The following is a 10,699-nucleotide window of genomic DNA, read 5'->3' on the forward strand; positions in this document are numbered from 1 at the left end:
CAGTGACACAGAGCGACAGCGAAGCTCTGCAGCTGATGCTCTCAAAGTCATAGAAGATAAGCAAGCTGTAAAGGAATGGCACCCGTTGATACATCAGGGACGCACATCTGCATACAGAGTTTCGGAAGAGAGGGAAATGTTAAGCATGCCGAACAGGAAACCCACAAGCTATTAAGGACAGCACTGCGTGCTTCAGCACACAGCTGACAGTACAGTCAGATCAGCTCCCCAGAAGTTAGGGAAAGAATCATAGAATGGCCAGGGTTCAAAAGGACCACAATGATGATCTCGTTTCAACTCCCCTGCTATGTGCAGGTCACCAACCAGCAGACCAGGCTGCCCAGAGCCACATCCAGCCTGGCCTTGAATGCCTGCAGGGATGGGGCATCCACAGCCTCCTTGGGCAACCTGTGCCAGTGCCTCACCACCCTCTGGGGGAAAAACTTCCTCCTAAGATCCAACCTAAACCTGTCTCAGTTTAAAACCATTCCCCCTTGTCCTATCACTATTCACCCTCATAAACAGCCGTTCCCCCTCCTGTTTTTAAGCACCCTTCAAAAAGGGAAGGATGCACAAAAGTTGGGCACAGGGACCAAGAACAAAAATGCTTTCCTTTAATAACTTTTTAAGTGTTTAATAATGCCTACTTCATATACTCAAACTATTAAAAACTGAGATACAAGTGGGTACTGATTGCAACTCCATTCATTTTTAAATACATAAGTTGGCCAGCAAAAGCTCCCTCCCCAACAGATAGCACATTACAAAGCCCCTTCCTGTATCTTCCAAATTAAGTTTACCTATAAGGTTCATTGGCACATTTTATTACATATTGTGCATTGCTTTAGCACAACTGAGAGGTTCAAACACTTCCATTCCTTTTGGTGAGCCTTGAAAGCCCACATGACTGCAAGAGAGCCACGAAGCTAAGCCTAGCCACAGGTTATCAGTAGGAACCTATTTAAACACTAAACCAAATGTACGCTTTACAATCATGATTTCTCTTTGGCACTGAGAGAAAAACCATAAAATATAACTCAACATAAGCGTTACAAATTTGAGTCCTTATCACCAAATAATCCTGAAAGCACAAAGTTAAAAGCAGCAGTGATAATGCTAAGAGAAGCAAGCTGTGCTCAGGGGGCAACTCTGAGAACTCTGCCGACTGGAAAACTCTCCTACCTAACACCACAAAGTGTTGTGCAACTGCAATGGCAGCACCGACCCTACAGACTGCCCACAGCTGTGCTAAGGGAGCTCCCTTCCCTTTCAAAAGGAGTTTTAAAGGGAAATGATATGCAAGGAGCCTTCTTTGAGAAACAAAAAGCTTGTAAGAAGAGCAGCTAGCAGATGAGTGGAAGCACGAAGCTCCTCCCTGAAGGATCCTGGTTACGAGGAATTGGAAGCTGCCACTCTTAATGCCACCCTGTGGTACTGAGTGCACAGTATATATAGGCTGACTGAAAAAGCCCGTGTTTTACCAGTGACGCCACAAAAGCCCTTCTTTTTGCATCACAGCTTCTACCTAAGTTTTCTATACCGTTCACCATTGTTATTCATGTTAGTACTGATAAATAACGTGATGAATGAGAAAGCTCACAGACGGCAGGAGTTTGCCTTTCCAAACTGCCTGCAAGAGGAGCAGCAGCCTGCTGCAAGCAAGCAGGAGCTGGGGGCAATCCTGAGTGTCTACTGCTACCACAGCATCTGCATTCCCAACAACACAGGACTGTAATGAGCAAGTCAAGCTGGGGGCTCATAGGGCTCTCATAGATCTGCAAAATGAAGACAAGAACTCTGCAAGAAAAGCAGCAGAATCCCAAGGAAGATTTAAGCAACAGGATGGTACAGTCAAGGCAAAAGCAGCCTGGGACAGCTACCTCTGGGAGCTGCAGAGGAAAGCACAGCAGGACTGCAAGGCTCAGAAGAACGACGCAGGAATCATAAGGTGAATTGGGCAATCTGGCAAATACCTTTGGAGAAAGTGCAGCACAGCCAGCCTCACTAACAGTACTTGTTCTGATGAGAGATTACTGCTGTTGCTGCCCTACAGTGGTTAATGCTTTCCATCTTCACTAGCTGCTGGTCAGTAACACCCTTTTACCCAAACTCTGCACTAATCTAAAATATCCTTTGGAAACACAGAAAGCAACGGCCTCAAACAGATGCTTCTGGGTTACCTTCATTCCTTTGAGTGCACTTTATAGAATCACAGAATCACTCAGGTTGGAAAGGGCCTTAAAGATCATCGAGTCCAATCACAACCCAACCATACTACCCAAGTCCAACAACCACCTGCTACATCACGTCCCTGAGCACCACAAATAAATGGATTTTAAACACATCCAGGGATGTGACTCAACCACCTCCCTGGGCAGCCTATTGCAGTGCTTAACAGCCATTTCTGTAAAGAAGTGCTTCCTGATATCCAACCTAAACTGACCCTGGCACAACTTGAGGCCATTTCCCCTCATCCTGTCACCAGTGAGAAGAGACCAGCCCCGCTCTGCTGTAAGCACCTTGCAGATATTGGAAGAGAGCAATCAGGTCTCCCCTCAGCCTCCTTTTCCCCAGACTGAACAGCCCCAGTTCCTTCAGTCTCTCCTCGTAGGCCATATTCTCCAAGTTCTTCACAAGCCTTGCTGCCCTTCTTTGAACCTGCTCCAGCACTTTAATGTCGAGGTGCCCAAATATTACTTCGTAATATCACATGGCAGTAGAGCACCACATACACTAACCAAGGAAAAGCAAACCAAGGAAAGACAGGAGGAAAAAAAAACAACCCTAGTAATTCTTCAGGCCAACATTTCTCAAATTTCCCAATGTGGAAACGAGAATGTGAACTTTTTTTGCCTGGACGGCCACAGCAGCCTAAAGCAGAGCAAGGAAACTGACCCACTGCACACTCAGTTTCAGGAACATGAATAAGAAAACTGAAAGTACAAAGCGTTTTTAAAGGGCAGCACTGCACAGCTGTTAACCAAACTCACAGCAGTGGCTTGGCTGCTGTCAGTGTTCTCAAGCAGCACACAAACCATTGGCAAAGTGACTCCCAGCCCATCTGGGGCTCACCAATCAACGAAGAAAGGGAGCACTGCACAGCAGCACGGCTCTCCACATCCATTGGGTTGTACAGAGAGATGGTGACATCCCTGCAGACAGCCAAGGTCAGGCTGGGTGGGCTCCGAGCGCTGATGGAGCTGTGTGTGTCCCTGCTCAGCGGGACCTTTAAGGGTCCCTTCTAACCCTAAGGGCGCTGTGCTGTGGATGAGCTCACAGCCACAGCCGTGCACACCCAGCCCAGCATTACCTGGCTGGCACACGGAGCCTCGCAGGGCAGCGCCCACCTCAGCAAATTCCGCCAACATCGAAAGGACAACCTGAAAAACAGACAAACAACCACGCGAGGAAAAAAACAAAACACCATCAAGCTGCGTGAAAAACCACACGGCTCTTCTGCTCGGGCTCAAACTCAACTTCTCGTCGCACGCAAAGAGGAGGGGCTCCAAGGTGGTGCACGAAGGGCCGCCGGTGCGGTGCCAAAAGGCCGGGCGCTGCCACCCGAACCCAGCACGAAGCGCGGGACGAGCCGCGTCTATCAGCAGCCAAGCACCGCGCCGCCCGCCCCGCTTCTCGGCTCCGAGAGCGCCGTGAGCTCCTCCCGCTCCAATTACGCCCCGCTAATTGCGCAGCCCGAACCCGACGAAGAACCCGGATCGTCCCGCGACTGCCCGCGGCCCCGCTGTGCCCGCGCACCTCTCTCCCGGGATGGCCGCCCCGCTCCGCCCGGCCCGCGGCCGCCGCTCCGCCTCAGCGTCCCCGCTCCAACGGTCCCCGGCCGCCTTGCGGCGCGCAGCCAATCGCCGGGCGCCTCCGCGGGGGCGCGCGTCCTCCGGCCAACCCCGCCCCGCCCTCCGCCGCCGCGAGCCAATGGATGAGCGAGCCCTCCGGCCTCCCCCCGCCTCCTCGCCGTCACAGCCAATCGTCGAGAGGACGCTTCTCCGGCGGCGGACGTGCGTGCGTTCGCACCGCCTCTCGGCCAATCAGACGAGCTCTCCGTCCTCGGGAGCGCTCGTGCTCTCCAGCCAATCGACAGCCGGCGAGGCTTCGCGCGCTCCCGTTGTGCGGCGCAGGCGCAGTGAGCTCTGCTCCTCAAGGCGCTGAGGGTACCTGAAGATGAGGTTTCAACGTGCTGAGCTCAGCGCGGGGCTGGAAGGGACCTCGAGGATCATGAAGCTCCGGCCCCTGCTGCAGGCAGGGCCACCAACCTCCACATGTAATACCAAACTGCCCCATCCAACCTGGCCTTGAACACCTCCAGGGATGGACGGGGGCATCCACAGCCTCTCTGGGCAGCTGTTGCAGCACCTCACCACTCTCTGTAAAGAACTTCCCCTGACATCCACCCTAACCCACAGAGACCCCAGGAGAAGGAGCAGCCCACCAGCCATGAAGTCTCACCAGCACCGAGGCAGCAAACTCCAAGCAGAGCCATTCCAAGGGAAAACCTTTCTTCAAAGCGGAATGGTGCAAAATACGGCACGGATGGGAGCTGCTGGCTGTCAGAAAAGTGAGGTACAAAATCACAGCACCACGAGAGCCTCAGTGGAGAAGATTAACTGCCCCAGTGAAAACCAGGACGGGCAATGTGTGCTTAAAATTCATTTACAGCTTTTCAGGTCTGAAAATTGTCTTTCTGTTCAACTTGAGGTCGAGTTAACAGTGAAACCATTTGGAAAAAAACTATGCTTCACCACTACAACAAATGCACTTCTGCATTTACGCATTCGTGCACTTGAACTCCCACAACCCCAGTGCCCAGTGTTCAGAGGTCTGAAGGCTCTAAGTCTAAATTCATTTGGCTGTAACAAGATCAGCCCAAAAGAAGCACAAGCAAAAGGTAAGGTTGAGAATACATACGTACATGTAGATAGATGTACCTCCAGCTGTGTGTCCCGAGCTGCTCCTCCATTTCACACGTATCCCCACTTAACAGCCAACACAGCAACTGAGATAAAGCAGAAGCTGAGATCAGGAGAGAGGGACAGCCTCCTTTTTATTCCTTTCTGGTGTGACAAGATAATTACCTTGCTTGAGCCATGGGTGTGCTTCTCCTCTGTATTTAGACACTGATTCTGCAGCATTTCTTTTGCTCACAAGTTTTGGGGTTTGGTTTTGTTTTGTTTTGTTTTGTTTTGTTTTGTTTTGCAAATTGGCAGAGAACAAAACAAACCAGATGATGATTATTAAACTGAAAGCATTCAGTTGAAACAGAGATGAAATGTCCAAATGTAACAGGATAGCCTCTGTACAGCTCTTTCCCAGGGCACTTAGCACAGCAGATCCATTACTCTGAAGAGCTGCATGGAGAGCTGATGGAAAACCAATGTAGGAAGGCATGGATTGCTTAGGAAACGGGCACTCATTGGTGATAACCACATAGGACCAATAGCATTTCTAGGGACAGCCTTTCACAGAATTACACAGAATGGCCCAGGTTGGAAGGGACCTCAAGGATCATGAAACTCCAACCCCCTGCCACAAGCAGGGCCACCAACCTCCACATTTCATAGCAGCCCAGGCTGCCCAGGGCCCCATCCAACCTGGCCTTGAACACCTCCAGGGATGGACGGGGCATCCACAGCCTCTGTGGGCAGCAACCCTTGATACATAGATTTTGGGCTGCACTGCTTCCTAACTGTGGGTTGCATCCATCCCCTCCCTTCCTGAGTGGGGCTAACAAAGGCTTACAGATTTATTTATTCTTTTAATAAAAAAATGCAACAACTAATTAATTACATGAAGTAAAGCAGAGAAGACAAAGCTCGAGAAGTAACCTGGTGTAGTGGGAGGTGTCCCTGCCTGTAGCAGGGGGTTGGAACTGGATGATGCCCAAGGAGGCTGTGGATGCCCCATCCCTGCAGGCATTCAAGGCCAGGCTGGATGTGGCTCTGGGCAGCCTGGGCTGCTGGTTGGTGACCTGCACACAGCAGGGGGTTGGAACTGGATGAGCATTGTGATCCTTTGCAACCCAGGCCATTCTATGATTCTGTGATTCTATCAGTGGGAGGAGCCTGACCATGCAGCCAACTCTAGCTAATGCCACAGCCCTTGCTCCCAGCCCAACCACGGCCACCATCCCAAATCACACCATCTGTTCTTCCCCAAGCATCACTTGGGGAATCACCAATCATCATTTTGGCTTCTTTGTTACCTGTCAGGGATTTATCTGTCCTTTCCTGGTCACCTTGAAGTCCTTTAGCACATCTGTTCCAGTTTGAAGCAGTCATTCGTGAACGCAGGGAGCAGAGGCACACAGTAAGTGCTTCATTGCCTTGGACAATGCACTGGTTTTCTCTCTGCTGGCAATACACAAACTGGACTTTTTGTTTTTCCTTCCCCATAGCTAAATCACACTGACAGCTTATAATTACAAGATATTATTAATTAGTATGTCAAGGTCCTGCTCATCCCGTCAGCTCGTTACTGTGCACCCACTCCTGGAGCAGCAGGCTGTGTTGTTGCCCCCAGACACCTTCGTGTGCAGTTGGGCTTCACTTTGAGTTGCAGATTACCAATTTTGTCTGTGTGCACATTGCTGAGGTTTCCTAAATCTGTGTTATCAGTTCATTTTCTTGGGATATTCCTGACTTTTGGTGCTGATATCACTGATAAAAATCTTCAAGATTCATGGCTGGACTGAGACACTTCAGTAGAATCCTCCACCCAAAGTGATTTCCTGCTTCTGGCCTATCCATATTAAGACCCTTTAAACCAGTTCTTTATTTTATATTCATCTTCTCAAGCTTTGCTACCAGTTTTCCACATAATTTCCTGCACCATTTGTATTACTAAAGAGACACTTTACTTTTCCTGAGCAGAAAACCACTTACGCTGGATTAGTCTGCACAAACCTTAGGCAAGATTGTGTTGCTTCCTCTCCCGGTAGATTTTACTTCAAAACTTCCAGAGCCTTCCATAGAGAATTAAAGAGTTGGAATGGACCTCTGAAGGCCATCTAGTCCAACTCCCTTGCAATGAACAGGGACATCACAGCTAGGTCAGGTTGCCCAACGCCTGATCCAGCCTGGCCTTTAAAGTCTCCAGGGATGGGGCGTCAACCACAATATTAAGTATTCTGTTCCAGAGCCTCTCCATCCTCACGTAAAAGGCTTTATCCTTGTATCTAGCCTTGTAATATTTCAGTGAGAAGCAGTCCCAGGCTTCCTATGCATTCACAGGCACCTCAGTCCCATTGACTGCACTGAGTTGTTAAGTGATTCCAGTTTGATGAACCGTAGTTCACTGCTGTTCGTGGGGGTCCCTTGAAACAACAAAAGGTAATCACTGAAAAATCAACATTAGCAGCACTAATGGCCATAAAACCATACTCCTTTTATTTAACATAAAATGAAACATGAAGATAAAATACACATTTGCCCATGTGCTGAAGAACTACGGAATTTTACATTCATTTATAAAGCAGGTAGTTTTACACGACAAAAAGAAGTGAGAGGGAAAGGAACAGAATCTGCAGTCAGACAGAAGCCACGGGGCAGGCTTTTGCTTGTCCAAGTGCTACCTCCTGTGGGCACAGATCAAGTGACAGGTTAGAAACTGGCCGTTCTTAGCACTCCTCTGATCCCTCTTGATGCTGCTGAGAAGCTAAGGTGGAAGCTTACACAGCAAAATGAGGGACAACGTGTTGAGGGAACACCGTTGGCCAAGAGGCACAGCTGCAGCACGACAGACACGTCTGTCCCTGCCGTCTTGCTCCTTTGCAGGAATGGGCCCACACGGTTTTAAATGCCTACAGCTTACATTACTTAATCCCCCCCCCCCCCTTTTTTTTTTCCTCTCAATTGCCGGATTTGTAACTGAAATTTGACTTTTCAAGCAGACAGGAGCAGGGTGAGGACTCGTGGCTGCACACATTTAGGGCAAAGGAAGGGAGCTGCCACCCTTCAGCGAGGGTGACTGCTGGCAGGCACGTCCCTTGCACACCTCCAGGCACACAGTAAAGGATTGTACCCGGAACCTCTGTCCCTGCTGCTCGAGACGATGGGACAACACCTTCCACATCACAGCCACAGGTGGGCTAAGAGCACAGCCCTGCCCTGAGCAATGCACGGTGCAGCCTCTGCTAACTGAATGGGACAGGAGACCGGCTGGGTAAGGTTGAAATCAGGGTAGGGAGGAATGGGAGATGCAGCAGTACCAGGGGAAGAAGGAATGTTGTTTGTTTGTCAAAGTGCAGCAGATCGAAACATACACCGCTAGTATTTATTTTGTCTACCCCATATACCTTACATATGAAAACAAATGTAAAGCAGCCCTAATTCCATCTCACATCCCAAGGTGTAATGGCAGCACAAGGCTGAGGTGGAGCTGGTCTTCTACGTACACGTGGCCAATGCAGCCGTGCACACCTGTACAGATACACATCTGCACAGCCCCTACATGCACACCCACCAGTGGGGTACAGCTCTTGAGAGTGAAAACCCCACCAATGTGCAGACAGCAAATTTTGACAAAAAACTGGGTTCCATCCTCTTGTTTCCAAGAGATTCCAATGACAGCTGATGTGGCATAAAAATACCAGTTGCCCACCTTTTCAGTTTTCAGATTTGTACTTTAAAACCTGACTTGTCAATCATTCTTCTTTGCCCGCATTGTTACCTTCGCTGTAACTCCCAGCAACAGAGATTTCTTTTAATCACCTCCAATTTATATACAGGAGTTGCAGGAACGAGTGGTATAAATGTCACTGGAGATTCATCTAACCCAAACGGGCATTGCACAGATGGGACAAGACAGGGACACTCTGGAGCCATTTCTACCCTCAACTGCATGGCAAATTTGTGTGCAGCATTGGGGCCAGCAGCTGTGTGGGCTGCAGATCTCAGCCTGCAGAGCACGCTGCAATGCCCTGCTTGTCCCTGCCTTAGGGGACGCCCCATAGAATCTTACCATAGAATTGTAGAATGGCCTGGGTTGAAAAGGACCACAGTGATCATCGAGTTTCAACCCCCTGCTAAGAGCAGGGCTGCCAACCACCAGACCAGGCTGCACAGAGCCACATCCAGCCTGGCATGGGCAGTAGTGGCCTCTGCCATCTGGGGACATCTTGAGGATTCCAGTGCAGCCAAATGGATTCACTCTGCTCCCAATAGCTGCAAGGATGTATCGTCCCCTACAGTGAGACATTCACCCCAATTCCTACAAACAGCAAGACCAATCTGCTTTGACAGTGCTCCCTTGAAATGGTTGGATTTTTGGTATGTTGTTTGAATTCCCCATCAGCACCCTAAGGTGCTCACACACCAATTGAGCTACAGATCACCATTCCAATGGCACAGCAAAACTGAGCCGCTTCGGATTCTCTTTTGGTTGAGCAGCTTCTGGACCAGTGTGTCTCTTTGGCTACGAAGGTAGCATTGCTTATGGAAGGGATCCACCTCAACTTGTCTCCTCACCGTGGGTTCTGCTGGGTGGCTGTGAGGCAAAAGGAACGGACACCGATGGAACACAAAAGGACACAGGACTGAAAAGGTTCTGTATGCTCCATCTGAAGCTGCAAAACTCTTCCAGACTCCTTCAGTGCTGAACTCCTGCTTTCCCTGCGGCCTCCCTCCTCGTGTCCTCCCTCCCTCTTTTCTTTTTTTCCCTTTTAACATTATTACATGCTCAAATCCAACCAGCTCAAATACTTTTTAATACACTGTAAATGTAAAATAAAGAATATATGAAGTACATACAGTATATATATACATATTTCAAATACTTAAAATTCTTACGTAAAATATGATTTTTCTATATTATTTGTGTAAAAATACATTTTAAAATGGTGTCAACTCGATTTTTCTGTACATACCCTCTATTCCAATTTAAGTCCCTTTTAAAAAGGCGAAAGACAGACAAAGGTTCAGCATCTTCTAGCTGCGTTTACAGGCCTGTTGTCAAAACCAGAAAAGCTCGTGGTAAACAGTATTGGATTTCTTCTCTTTAAGAACTCCCACATTTATTGCATCAATGGACAAAACGGAATCTTTCCAGTTCTCCTGCCAGTGAAACTCCATGGCCTTGCTGAGAAACTGCACGCTCTCCATACCCTGCTCATCTAGTTCATAAATCATCCTTTGTCTTTTTTTTCTTTTTTTTTCTTTTTTTTTACAGATACTAAAATATATATTACTTAAAATATATTACTGTAAGCTCTTAAAATTGATCTTCAGTTATATCAAATGTATAGCATTAAAAAAAAAAACAAACAACCCCAGTTAAGGAACAGAACTGCGGATGTCGTGATCGCAGCACGCGCCTGAGATGCTCCCCTGGTTGGACTCCGTTGCCACACTGATGGAACTGGCAACCCCACGGAGGGACTCCCTGCAGCCTCCTGCACAGCCACAGTGGGATTTGGGAAGCTGAAAGCCCTGGGCAGAGCCCAGCACGCTCCTGGGCTGACTCAGCCACGACTGCATGGCGGGGGCTTTGGACAGCTGAGTTCATCCCAAGGAGAAGACAGGAGCCTCCGCAGGGCTTCAAGCAGCCAACACACAGCGACCACTGGTCTTCTGGGCACTTCCCTGAACAAAACCCCAAATTTCCTTCAGCAGGAGCCGATCTGCAGCTCAAAAACCACCGCTGGACTGAGCGTGGTTGGCACAGAAAAGCCAGCGCCCTGCCTGACCGTGGC

This window comes from Tetrao urogallus, assembly GCF_951394365.1.
Source record: "Tetrao urogallus genome assembly, chromosome: 2".
NCBI lineage: Eukaryota > Metazoa > Chordata > Aves > Galliformes > Phasianidae > Tetrao > Tetrao urogallus.